At 38.9% G+C, this 14911-nt stretch overlaps 1 protein-coding gene across 5 annotated transcripts in view; it reads right to left on the bottom strand.

Moving 5' to 3' along the window:
- Window positions 1-14911, bottom strand: part of Cdc42se2 (CDC42 small effector 2) — a 65034-nt gene that overhangs the window by 33537 nt on the left and 16586 nt on the right. For 2 of the 5 annotated variants that reach the window (XM_021634601.2, XM_021634602.2), the window contains exon 2: window positions 2255-2406. The gene's annotated coding sequence lies outside the window, so the exon portion shown is untranslated. Of the gene's footprint in view, window positions 1-1133; window positions 1237-2170; window positions 2407-14911 lie in introns of all 5 variants that reach the window. The other 3 variants (XM_060363692.1, XM_060363694.1, XM_060363693.1) reach the window with 3 other exon arrangements.

Below are 14911 nucleotides of genomic sequence, written 5' to 3'. Positions count from 1 at the left end.
AATTACATTTTACATGTAAGTCACAGAAATATTAACTTGAAAGGATATACAAGATTTTTTTATACTCAAAGACTATAACATAGCTACTCTTGAATAAATAGCTTATGGCAGCTATTTCAACATCCTCTATACCAACACAAAGTGCTGGGTTTATTTCTCTGAGATGCTTTATGTTCTCATCTGTTTCATTAGCACAGCTCCACAGGAGACCACTGAAGGCTTGTTTCTGGAATTCTGCCCCAATTCTTCTCACCCAGGCCTTGTTGCCAAGGCTGCAGCTGCACAACCAATTCTTATTAAAATGGAGTCTTTGAAATGCTGGTCTATGGAAAAGGATATAAAGGATTTCATTATCTCTTCTCAAAACTCACAGTGAGGATTACTCTCCACCCTTCCCTTCCCAAGGCACACAACTACTCACATCCCTCTTGGCCAACTTAAACACCAACACAAAGCAGCAGCTCAGCCTTGCAAACAGTATAAGAAGTCATGACAGAGAACACTGTTCAGCACTGAACCTTAACCTAGCAGGTTATTTTTCAAATGAGTGTAAAATCAGTGGTGTGGCCATGAACGACAGCTGTACTCATGCATGGATGTGACTTGAAAAACAACACTTGTAAAGAGTCAGCACTTGGGGAAAAGACTCAGCACTGTCTAACAACAACCAAGGGTAATTTCACAAACAAAAACGGGAAAATGAAAGGACTCACTCACTCACTTTGCTATTGTACTAAGGGCCCTAACAGCTGCTTGGAGGAGAATTTTATGGATGGGTTATTCTCCTCTGTTTTCATTAGGACCACATGCCCTCCGGCTCTCTCAATAAAATTCTGCTGGCCTTGCTCTTGAGAGCAATTTATGACTGAATTTACCTTATGAGAAAAATTAATGTAAATCTATGAAGATTAGCTATTTTCAACTGAATGTAAACATAAATACTCAAAGGCAAAGTAAAAACCAAGGCCAGATTTTTACTAACTAGTATTTTCAGTGTAGGTAGGGCACTAGAAAAAATTTTTGTAGCATGAAGAACCTTAGAACACCAATGATTTTAATACCAATGATTTTAGAGACAGGCTAGAGACACTCCTTGGAGGACACTGTTGTCTGTTCCCCAGCGATGCACTTACAGTGTAAAAAAGCAAGAAAGGAGAGTGAGGACGTTCTCCCTGGAGGACCTGACCACACACATGTGCTTCAGGTCAGAGAACACAGGCACAACGAGACTCAGACCTAAAAGCACACAATTATTGGCATTTTATCCACTGCAATCAAAACTGAATCAGAGATTAAGTATATTTAACACACACAGGTACTTTCCCTCTACTTTTCAATTCTTGTACCTGTCAAGCTCTACATAAAATGTTCACTCTCAGTGTTTGCAAAAGAAATTTAAAATACTCTTCTATTTTTTCTCATAATAGGCTTTGTCCTTAGTCAGTACATGCTGTTTTATTTTTTAAAACTTGGTATTTTTGCCAGCTATAAGTTCCCCTTTATTTTAGAGAAACAATATTTCTATTTTATTTAAAATGTATAGCCAAAACAATCTCTAGAACTCTAAAGCTCCGTTACTGCTGATGTGCGGTGGGAAGCACAATCCCTTCCTCCCAGAAGAGGGTGGGAGGACGTGTTCTCTACTCCTGCGACTATGATGGACGGAGCTATTGTCTTTTACACCTTGCCTCAACAATCTTCATTTTTGTCATGTACTGGACTGCACAATGAAGAAAGAGTAAACATGGTTCTGGCTAGAGACATTTTCCAGGTTTTTCTTTTCTCCTCCTTTGAGACAGGGTTTCTCTATGTAGTCTTGGCTATCCTGGACCTCACAAAATAGACCAGGATACCTCTGCCTCCCAAGGCCTACAATTAAAAACATGCACCACCATGCCCAGTAGATTCTTAATGGTTAGGGTTAGGCAATTAAAATGGCTTTGAAGAGTAGACAACCTTTACTGGATACTTTTATTGATAAAATGTAGAAAGTATTGTGACTACATAGAAGATGGCCGGCCATGAGATGATAAATAACTGTCATGACCATCACTGAAAGTGAAGAGAAAACTGTAGGCAATGGAAGGCTGTGCTTAACCTGAGGATCAAAGCCACACTCTGAAACCACGCCTTACATACTGGAGGGGAGAACTCCGACAAATGAACTTACTACTGGTCAGTGCTAACAACATGAAGAAAGCAGACTGCTTCTGTGGGGATTTCGATGTCTAGTCCTCAGTGGACACAGACTCACCACTCATCAATGGGGACACTTATTCCGCTGTCTCTGAGTGAAGATTAGTCTGTAAGACACACACAGGTGACTCTGAAGATTCATTAGCAGAAGTTGTTCCTTGAAGATTTCTTCTCGGTTGGTTTCCACGTTTCACTCAAAACTGACCCAATCTGCAAACGAAAGCATGCAATTAGGAGGCAAAAGCTGCAGGGAGCAATTTCTCTCTATATATAATTAACTGATAGCACAAGAAAACCGAGCTCAAATGCTAGACCACACTTAAGAACCATGTTTAAAAGAACAACCTACTTTTTAATGCCTGTAATGTGCTTATTACAAAGTTGCTACCCTTTTCTCATCATATAAATTGACCATTGCTTCCATGCTATGCAAGGTACAACTCATACCAGGGGCAGCCCCCTACACATGTCAATTCTGGAGACATCCGCAAGGTTGGCTTACACACCGTGTTAAAGAGCACCTTCCTACATTGACAAACCTGAAGTCTTCACAAAAAAAATTCAGATTTCTAATCTCTCTTGAAAAATGAAAGCAGACAACATGAGGTCTGCTCCTCCATGGAATGCTATCTATCAGATGGGATTAACTGTCAACTCCTGATGGGCTTGGGCACTGTGTTTCTCCACAGATGCTGCCACTCTGCAACGTAACTTAGTTCTCAGTTTTTGTCAGGACCAGATAAGCATCCGAGCTTTCAAACTCCAGTATGTATTTTTAATAGCTTGCAGAGAGCACTGTATTACTGTCAGAGTCAAATATGTTTTCCTGACTTAGGGATATAAAATGACATGAGATTAAAAAACTTGAGCTTTGAGTCAGAAAGCTGTAGATTTGCATTCTAGTTCTGAAAGTCAGGAGCTGTCTGAGCAAGCCTCTAGCAAAGCTAAGCGATTTCTTCATACACAAACACCCAAATAAACACTTAGAGCTCTAAGCAAACACCAGGCCTAAAATCCAGCACGCACACGCTCAACTGGTAACCTGATCACCGCTTGCCCACTCTTGCTCATCTCAGGGACCACACCATCACTCTCCAATGTCTTCACCCCTAAAAGCACCACCATGACAAGTCATTCTCTTCCCATCCCAGCCATTCAAACAAATAGTAATTCCTCCCTAAGCATCAACTCATTTGCTAAAATTGTCTATATATTCAACTGTTTAAACTATGGTAGGCTTGAGATGTCATTGGCCTTACATGCACAAAGCCCAGATTTAACCTTAGCACCAAAAACTACAGCAGAAGTAGAAACAACTCATTGTGTAGTCCAAATGCTGCTGAGACAAATTTGAAATGCACAGCCATTAGGCTTTTATTTTTTTTAATTTTGCAGTTGCTTTAAAAACATATAGATAAACACACACTCTGTCATACAGTACAGCTATTGCATTCCTAGGTATTTATCTAAAAAAGCAAAAGTGCACATCTCTGGAACTATAATTTAACAGTAATTTATCTGTAACATGATAAAATGAATACACAGAAAGCCACTTATTTGAAGCTATCTATATACTTTGAATTCCTATAACATGAAATATGTTAGTATAGAGTTTGGGTCTGGCTAATTTTGGTGAATGATGTTTTAATTTATTTGCAAGGGTTTTTTCTTAATAAATTAAAGCTTATAAAATTTTAAGAAATTAAAGAAATACAACCTAACTCACTATATAAATGAACAGAAACCCTAACTGACTGGCAGAACAAACAGCCGAGTCTCAAAATCACAAGCAGCCAAATTCAGCCAAGCACAGGCTGCCAACAGAGCAGACCACACCCAGAAAGGGTAGAGAAAGGGACCCTACTTTACTTCCCCTTTTATCAAAAATACTCAATGCCCAGTAGACAAAATTCTCTGGATATGATTATTTATGATTATAGCTATTAACTAATTCAGAAAATTCATTCTTTACTCAAACTCCGCTTTATTTAAATTGCCTAGTTTTTTTCCCCCTTTATTTAACAGCGGGAAACAAGCCCAATTGCCTATAGATAGATGAACGGATAAACAGGAGTACACCTTCATTCCGGAATTGCAGCCATGCCCCACAGGAGCCCTGTGTACGGATGGCCAGCATACACAAAAAGCTGGATGCAGAGCCAAACATCTGTACCCCCAGTGGTGAGAGTGTAAGATAGATGGATTCTGGGGACTTGCTGGCCAGCCAGTAGAGGCGAAATGCCAAGCTCCAGGTTCACTGAGAAACTGCCTCAAAATATACAACAGAGGGGGTAAGATGGCTCACTGGGTAAGGGCACTTGTTGTGAAGTCTGAGTTCAACCTCAGGCACCCTCATGGTGAAAGAAGGGAACCAATTCGTTCAAATTGCCCGTCAGAGGTGCACATATGCACCATATATCCCCCATAAATGTATATACACATACACATACGTATACACATACAATAAATAAGCAAATGTAATTTTTAAAAACAAAGTAGAGGGATAAGAGAAAAACTTTGGGGATGACAGATATTTTCAATTATATTTCCATTACAGTACTTTTTGTGGTTCTGAGGTCACACCACAGCCTTGGGGGTCTCAGGCAAGCTCTGGTCTATTGCTGGCTCCCAGCCTCAGATTGTCAGTAGCTTGAGTGTGGTATCACTTCATAGGCATATATGTATGGCAAAGTTTATCTAATTGAACACTTTCAAAATGTTCAATTACTTTATTTAAAACCAATTACTGACTGCCGGTTGATAATTTAGCAAGACTGATTTACATGGAAAGCTCAACCTTTTCAATGCATGGTCACAATCTTCTTCAAAAAAGACTTTCAAAAATGCATATAGTGTTAGGTACCAAAAACACTAACTGCTGATCACAAAGAAAGTATGTACTAAAACGGCACTGGATCCCAGTGTAATTGCACATTCACAAAAGGGAAATTCAATAGACTATTTATTATTCATTCAATTCTAGTCAGTATAGTTCCTTAGTCCCTTATTACATTTAGTAGGAATCTCTTTTTTTTTTTTTTAATTAATTTGTCAGCCAAAACTGCACTTTAATGTACTCATGCCAAAAACATTCATGAGCCTGTTACTGGCATGTACTAGATCCTCCTTAGACACCCCCCACCCCACCCCCCGCTGAAGAGGCCATGAGGCTGCAATCTACCTTAAGACCTGGCATGTGGTAGTGCTTTTTGTACCACATTAAATGCTACCTTTCCCACCTACTGTTTACAGTGAGAAGACAATGTGCTCTGCACCACCTCTCTTGGGTTTGAGATTATAGCACTCTTTGCACAGAAACTTTTTGTTTTCCAAAGTCTCCATCAGAGTGCCATGAACAAAAGGATGATCTTTAAATGAACTGACATCTTCAGACACTTTCAGGCAGTCACAGAAAAGTTAGGCGTGTTGTACTCATTCCAGCTAGACAGGAAGGTGAGGGGAAGCCACTGGAACACTGTTTTGTGTCACCACTGCCTGAAAGTAAAGTGTCCTGCTTCAGTAGCTACTATCAGGATGGTGGATCGTGACTAAAGGTCCCACTGGTGGTGAAATCCCAGTTATGATTCCTCTAACCCTTAGATCCTCTCAGGAGTTTTAAGGACCAATCTGCTGTAACTCAAAAGCCCTAAGGTTAAAGTGACCAAACTGTAAGGAAAACCCTAAGTTTTACAGAAAAAAAATTATTTAGTTCCCACTTTTCTCAAATGCATAGTAACCTGCATTAGCAGACTTGATCCTATTAAATTATTTTAAATAATCTAATAAAAATACATACTTACAGACTGGGTGTGGTAGCACAAGACTTTAATCCCAGTAATTGAGAGACAGAAGCAAGCAGATCTCTGAATTCCAGTCTGTCCAGCTAGGGCTACACAATGAGACACTGTCTCAAAAAACAAACAAACAAAAAACCCTCATGTACACACCCCACGCTCTTGGTCATTTAAAAATCAAACAGCCATTCTCTTTTTTTCCCAAATACAGATAGGTCAAAAATTTAGTGCAAGCTCCTGATTTTAGATCTGTCCAAAAATCACAATCACTATAATGTCTACAGCCACTGAAATGAACCTCTGCAAACAAACTACAGGAATATAAGCAGCTTAAGGGAAAACTTATCTGGGTAACCATGTATCGGTACACCGTTAATGCTACAATCCTGATACATTTTGCTATATCTGTTGGTGCTGTTCACAGTCCTAGATGTAGTGGGGTTACTGAAGGTACAGACAAAGACTGCACTTCCAGGAATTATTTCTACAGTTTAAAAGACATATAATAAACAAGGAAAAAAATTTTGTTAAAGGGGCCTACTACTAATTGTTGAAGTTTCAAAACCTGGTAGGAAAGGACGCAAATGTCCTATTATCACACATAGAAAAAGAGAGGTGAGGTTATTAGAGATGACCTACTGGTGGGAAGGCAAAGCCATATAACCTGTGGAAGGGATACAACTACTTACTAATGCTTGTGGACTATAAGAAGTATGTGACAGCAGCTTAGGAGAGAGGATCTACAGTCTGAATTCTAGTTCTGTCAATTATTACATGGGTTAAATTTAAGCAAGCTACATACCCATTCCAAGCCTCAATTTGCTAAACTGTACAATAAAAATAATCCATAAAATTACTGTGAGGTTTAAATTAGGTTAGTATCTGTGAAATGCTTATGACATGGTCTAACACTCCAGAATGTAATTATCAAACTTAATGTTATATTTTATCATACTATCAGCTCCCTCAAATCACCATGACTTTAAAGTCAGTATATTTTAAAGTACATAGCACACTCAGAGCAACTGTAGTCCAATGTGGTATTTAACAGTGAGCTGGAGACAGGTGTGATGAGCCTAGCCATAATCCCAACAATGTGGAGGCACAGGCAGAAAGAAGAATTTAAGGTCAGCCTGAATAACAGTTGACATAGATTGTATCAATAGTCAAACAAATATAATTTCCAATTTGCGCCACCATAGAGAATTGTAAGCAAATTATTTTAACTCCCCAGAGTTTGGTTTTATTAACTATAAAGTGAACACAGTGCCACTTAACTCAGTATAATGTTTAACACATAACTAAAACTTGAAATATTTAATTATACTACAAATGAAATAGATATATTTTATCTTTGTATGAAGACTGTCCCAATTTACACTTTGTTTTCATGGTCATTCCTGTCTCCATCTCTGGATGTCTTGTTCAAATAACAAACTATATAAAAATTTTATTCAATTATAAATTATATGGCCACTCTTGTTTAAAACTGAAATGCCTTCAGATTTTTCCCTGTGTTTCACTTTCAAGTGTTCTTTTACCCCCTCCTGTGGATCAAGCTGGCCTGGGAATTCTCTATCCTCTTGCCTCTGCCTTCCAAGAGTTGGATTACAGAGTATGCTGGCTCCACAGCTCTCTCACATTCCCTTTTGGGTGACAGGATCCCTTTGCTCCCCTAACTCATCATGACCCACTTCCAATCCAGGCTCCAAATCTAAGATTCCTCTTTACTCTCACCCTTTGGGACAGTGTCATGTTTTCTAAACTTAATCTTTCTTAAATTTCTATCTGAATTTGTTAGCCAAAATAAAGGCTAGCGATATGAAAATATGAGCACTACAGTAACAAGTCAAAAGTTTATCCCTTCAGAGATAACTACACTTTTAACAGGACTCCTGAAAAGACAGTATTTTAACCCAAGAGAAATACTAATGATAGGAATTTCAGGTACAAGCTGAGTAGAGCTCACTGAGGGCAGTTTTTACTCTTGGGATCAAATTCATCCTCAGTTCCATCTACCTTATTTTATTACATTCTCTTTCTTCTACCTTGTTTCCAAAGCAAAAAGCAATAGTATCATTCTTGACTCCTGTCTTTCTGCTTTGTTGTTCAAGTCCAAACCAAGATCTCTCCTAACTATTTTTACAATCTACTTAATTCCAGCCTTGTAGCTATTAGTAAAAGTGATTGCCACCACACCTGACAATCAGAGTTGCATCCCCAGGACCCACTTGGTAGAAGAGAACCTTTTGTAAATTGTCCTCTGACCTTCACATGCATGCTATGGCACACTCAAAATCCACCCTTCCTCTCCAAGACAGATAGGCAGACACACATGTATAGGTATGTACACACACACACTAACTTTTGCACTAGCAAAACATTGTAAGGGAAATATTTAAAATTGAACATGACAAAAAAAAAAAAAAAAACAGGCTTGAGAGATAGCTTAGCAGTTAAGAGCTCTTGTTCTTTCAGAGGACCCAAGTTCAATTCCCAAAACCCTCATGGTGGTTCATAATCATCTGTAACTCCAGTTCCAGGAGATCTGATGCAAAACACTCATACACATAAAATAAAACAAATCTCAGAAATAAATAGACAATAAAAGCAAACATTTTTCCCAGTTTAGTCTGGGTAAGACTTGCTAATTCTAAGTTCATTTTTTTTTTTTTTTTTTTTTTGAGACAGGATGTCTCTATGTAGCCCCCGGTGTCCTGAAACGTTATCTATAGACCAGACTGGCCTGAAACTCAGAAAACCATCTGCCTCTGCTGCAGAGTACTGGTATTAAAGGTATGGGCCACCACATCTGGCCTAGCACACATTATTTTTGAAGATTATCACACCCTATTGCATTTCAGCAAGATAATAAAGATTAAGTGAATTTAAAAAGTAAAGCATAGGAAGTAGAGATGGCGCAGCAAAGCATGCTTGCACAAGCATGAGAAACCAATATTCTCAATGATCCTACAGAGATAGGCAAACTCCAAGAAAACTCACAAGCCAGGCAGCTTATGAACAAGAGACCCCATCTCAGGCAAGACAGAAAGACAGGACTGAGACCTGAGGTTGTCTTCTCACCTGTACATATATGCTGTTGCACATGCATGCGCACACGCACAAACACATATGCATACACACTTTGCAACCACGTTACAAAACCAAGCAGAAAAAAAGATACAAAGTGTGCATTAATTCAACTATGTAAAACCCATCAGTAAGAGAGAAAACTAAAGATTTTACAGTTACAGCCACAGGCGTACTTCAGCATTCACAACAAACAGGAAACATACTATAAAAGGTTTTGTTTTGTTTACAAACAGCTCACTTCCAACTGAAAACATTAGACCTGAAAAAAAATCACTTTATATAAACAAAATTAGCTGTTCACATTTAGCATAACATTTCAGAACACATCAAGTCTAAGATTTTTTTAATCTTACCACCTTCAAAATACTGCATGCAAAGCCTTGTAGCCAAACAACAGAAAAATATTCACACTACCTAGACATGCATACCTTCCTGTACTTCAAAAAAATCCCCTACATTTTCCAGATCTTTTCTTGCGTTAACATTTGGAATGTAAACAGGTCTCTGAGTAAGCATCTCCTACAAGTCTCACTGCTGAGCTAAGTGGTGAGTTGGTGAGCGGGAGGATCCCCATGTTTAGAAGCTACTGCCACCAGCAGCAGTTGTGACCCCAGATTTGGAGTTCTTACAGCAACCTGCCAGTTTCAACTTCCTGACCTCTAGGACATAAGTATGGGCCTATCTTCTTGAATATATTAACTAAAAAATGACCTCAATTCTAATTCTTCCAGACCATCCGTTACCCTCTTTTGTTTTTGGTGGGCGGGGGGTGATGAGGCAGTTTCCACCTGGTCCAAGATAGCCGGGAACTACTGATCCCACATATGATGAACCTTGACAATGACCCTGATCTTCTGTTTTCACCTAATCCAATAATCTTATCATTACCAATGTCCTATGTAAATGGCCTCTCTGAAATTGTGAAGTGTTTGTTTCATAGAATGAACTCTGAAAGCTATAGTAGGTGTCTGTTATGTTTAAAATATGTATTTCCTGTGTTCATTCCTTTACCCCAATTTATATGCCTAATACACAAGACTTAGTATTATCAATTGAATTTGCAAGGTCAGTATGAAGAATTAAAGCTTCTCTTATCTCGGGCTTGGTGACAAATGCCTAAAATTTCAACACCCAAAAAACAAGACAACAAAGTTTCTGTCAGATGTAATCTGAAATTCTTTTATGTATAATGTATGCCAATTAGTGGGCTGATATAAAATACTAACACTCCTGTGGTGGTCTGAATAAAAATGGCCCCCACAGGGTCCATAGGGAGTGGCACTAATAGAAGGTGTGGCCTTGGAATAGGTGTGGCTTTGTTGGAGGAGGTGTGTGGCTAAAGGGCAGGCTTTGAGGTCTCAGAAGCGCAAGCCAAGTTCACTTCCTGCTGCGGTCAGATCAGGATGTAGTACTCGCAGCTCCTTCTCCAGCACCATGTCTGCCTGCAGGCCACCACGCTTTTCACCATGATAATAACAGACCAAACTGAAACCGTAAGCCAGCCCCAATTAAATGTTTTCCTTTATAACATTTTAAGTGGTCATGGTGTCTCTTCACAGCAATGGAAACCCTAACTAAGACAACCCCTAAGATTGCATGATTCTGCTTTTCTAGGTTGAATAAATTTCTGTTAGCATAAAGATGCAACTGCTGTTTTAAGAATTTCCTTGCCAGGCTTGGTGATACATACATCTATAAGCCCAGCACTTGGCAGACTAAAGCAGATCAGGAGCTTGAAGAAAAATTGGTCTATACTGTTAGACCCAGTCTCAGAAATTGAAAACAAACAAAAAAATCAGATAAATAAAATGTTCCTCTTTCTCGGGAAAGTAGAGCAATGTTTAAAAACTCAGGAATTTCCACCTTCCAGACTCCTCACTGAACAGCTGTGCATGTGCATCCCAAATCCTGCTACTGCACTCTGACTGACAGTCATTCTCCCTCAAATTCTCCATAGTGAATCTAAATTACTAGTGGAATGCTGGCTATGACAGGCACATGCCTACAGCCTCAGCAGTATATAAGGCTCAAGCAGGAAGGTCACAAGTTCAACACCTGCCTGAGCTACATGGTGACGGCTCAGTCGTAAAAAGAAAAAAATTCTAATTTAATCTAAAAATAAATTACTAGTGGGATATAAGTACACAGAGGTACAATTAACCATTCCTCTTTTCACTGACCATTGAAAAATTTAAACAAAATATGACGTGTCCATACTATGGAATATCATGCAACCATAAAAAGAAATTAAGTACAGATATATACTACATGAATAAACCTGGAACCCATTACATTATGTAAAACTATCCAATTACAAAAAGCTACATATACATAGCTCTACATCACTAGTAGAACTTGCAATGGTGCAGTCTCTTGGTGCCATAGTCTAGCACTTCATCAAGGTGATATATAAATTAGTATGTTATAAACCCATCCCAAGGTATACACACACATAAAGATAAACTAAGCATATCCACACAAAACCTTGGCTAGGCATGCACCACCTGCCGATAAATATAGTCTCTAATGATGAAAAGTACACATTTATAGTTAGATAAATATATAGTTAATGTTAGCAAATGTGATGCATCTTATGTTAACTGTGTGTTCTATACCTGTCTATGACCAGCAGCACAGTAATTTTATACCAACATCACCACAAACAAGTGACAGAACAGATACCATGACCATGTTATTAGGTGACAAGAATCTCCATCACGATCTTAAGGGACCACTGTAAGTGGTCTACCTCTGCTACTCGTCACTTGACTATGCTTAAATGTTCACTTTTTTGTTTTGTTTTGTTTTGTTTTGTTTTGTTTTGTTTTGTTTTGAAACAGGGTTTCTCTGTGTAGCCTTGGCTGTCCTGGACTTACCTGCTTTGTAGACCAGGTTGGCCTCGAACTAATGGAGATCCACCAGCCTCTGTCTCCTGAGTGCTGGGATTTCTGGTGTACACTACAACAAAGTTCATATTCTTAACTGCATTACCCATAATAGCTAAAATGTGAAAAAAGGAAAAAAAAAAAATCAAAATGCCCACAAACTAATGAATAGAAATATGAAATGTCATATATGTACATTATGGAATATTTAATTGTAAAAGACAGTGACAGGTGCTACGTTACTGGCAAATCCTTATGAGATGTAATGAACACAGGACTCCTTTCCAACCAATTACCCAAAGAGGCAACTGCCATGAACAAAAACTTCATTGTTGTGTCAGAGCACAGAGCTGAAGATCTCTAGCGATAAAAATACTATTTAGACAAAGGAGGCAGTCAACAGCACCGACTTACACGTCTCAACAAACTGATTTTACTATTATGTGAAATTTCCCAATAAGCCTGTTGGGGGGAGGTATTACCTCCTCCCAAAAGAGGGGGAAAGTGTTTTTTACCCCAAGACACATTCTTAAAAGTGAAAATACTAGGATCTTCACTTTGGCACAGGCCAGGGTGTTTGGAGAAAGGGTCCCACCAACTCACCCCCTGCACTCCTCACTTACCACCACACTGTATTCAGGACTGAAACACCACTGTCTCTCAAACCTGGTAAAAGAAACTTGTAATTGATTACTGAAGTTGAGAGTGTTTCCCCCATATTTTAACTATACTTTCGTTTCTAAAAGGGTCAATTGTTAAAATAGAAAGACTTATGAATAAATGTTAGATACACAAATGTGTCCATTTCTAAGGAAATACAGAAATGGTTACTTTCTCACCAATGGTTACTTTGGGCAGCAGAAATTTAACTCCTATTATTCAGCTTGGTTCAGCTTAACTCAGAACAGTTTTACTTTGGCGCTTTTTAAAGGCAGAGTCTCAAGGCTGTGAAACTGTCCCAGAACTCACTATACACACCAGGCTCGCTTTGTACCCGTGGATCGCCACCTACCTGTTTCCAGAGTGCTAGAATTAAAGGCATGTGTACCATTATGACTGGCTACTTCAGCTTGTTTTGATTTATTAATTTAATCACTTGGCTATTTCAGTTTTTAACATTAAAGCTTCCATTGAAGTCAGCTTTTTTTGTTGTAGACCAGGCTGACCTCACAACTCAGAAACCCACCTGCTTCTGCCTCCTGAGTGCTGGGATAAAAGGTGACATGCAACACCACCATAGATGGTGTTTTTAAAAGTCATGAGAACCACTCTCATTCTCAGACAGGGAGATTAAACAATTACCACAAAATACAAATGAGCTCCACTGAATTTCACACATTTCTAGTTTCCTGACCCCAATGAACTTTTAAGAGCTCCCAAGAGATCTTAACAGAATAGGGCCATTATTAACATCTTCCATAACCCAGTGCACTGGGAGTCACCTCATTCTCAACAAACCGAGTACCCTTTCTTAACCGAAAACCACCACAGGTAAGAGGACTTGCTATGTCACTTCCCAGCACCTCCCAAAGTAGCTGAAAACAGCTGGCCTTCAAAAGTAGTTCTACCACTAGCTGTGTGACTAATTATAAGCCTCTTACCAGTGGTTCTCAACCTGTGGGTTGTGATCCCTTTGGGGGTCCACTGATCCTTTCATAGAAGTCACATGTCAGATATTTACTATTCATAACAGAAGCAAAATTATGGTTATGAAGCAGCAGTGAAATAACTTTATGGTTGGAGGTCAACACAACATGAGGAACTGTATTAAAGGGTTACAGACAGCATTAAAAAATTAAGACCCACTGCTCTATACAGTTTGTGCCAACTTCACAAGGTTAGTATTCATAAAATACGTGTAAAGAAAGAATGATTTCCTAAGAGTAACACACACACACACACACACACACACACACACACACACATCTTGACCCTACTCGTTAAAGGCTCCTAGAACAAAGAAGGACAGAAAGAATATAAGAGCTGGAGGACAGGAGAAGCGCTGTGAAATGCTGTCTTCAGGACACAACGGTGTTACAGTCATGAACTCACTGTATCTGTGGTTACCTCAACAAGGTCAAGTCAACAAGATCAGTGAGCATCCAATGGGTAACACTAACTGGATTCTGTGGGTTATTAGCACAAAATACAGGACATTAAAACAAGATAGGTGACATGCTGGGGTTTCCTAGGAGTAGTAGGGGTGGGAATTGGGGAAAACAAACGATCAAGATATATTGTTTATATGTACAAAACTGTCAAAGTATAAGAGATATTCTAAAAAATAACGGAGCAATAGTCACTCTGAATTTAAACTTAAAAAAAAAACAGTATTTTAAGCATCAAAAAGTATGGAATGATTTTCAACATTTTTCTAAAGACTCTAAATTTTCTAAATTTATCTAAAGACTCAATATGCAGACAGTTGCTTATCTGTTCACAATGCCATACATATTTTTGGGGACATTCTCAGGGGACTGTCAGTCCCTACCTTAGACAACAAATGCACTATTTCTCAGTAGAAAAAGCCACATCAACGACACTGCTTTTTATTCTTCTTTACCACATAAGAGGCAGTTTGAGCAACATCCGTACAACCAAGGAAGCAGCACTAGGGCAAGAAAACAGCTACAGAAGAGACAGACCACAGGAGCCTGTGAACATGCTAAAATATAAAGACAGGGTTAGGGAGCATAAAACCAAAGCAAGACAGTAGCAGCTCATCCTAAGTAATGTATCATTCTGGCAAAAGATTGGTCACTTAAATTATACAAACCTAAGGGCTCTTGGATAGCTATAGCCACTGCTACTTAAAGATGCAAACATCATCAAGATGTTGACAAGGTTAGGACAGTGGTTTTCTTCAAGTAATGCAAACACACACACACACACACACACACACCAGTAATTCTCCCACAAGTACTTTTTTTCAAGACAAAGTTT

This window comes from Meriones unguiculatus, chromosome 11 (genome assembly GCF_030254825.1).
Source record: "Meriones unguiculatus strain TT.TT164.6M chromosome 11, Bangor_MerUng_6.1, whole genome shotgun sequence".
Lineage (NCBI taxonomy): Eukaryota > Metazoa > Chordata > Mammalia > Rodentia > Muridae > Meriones > Meriones unguiculatus.
This window is presented reverse-complemented; position numbering and strand designations above follow the sequence as displayed.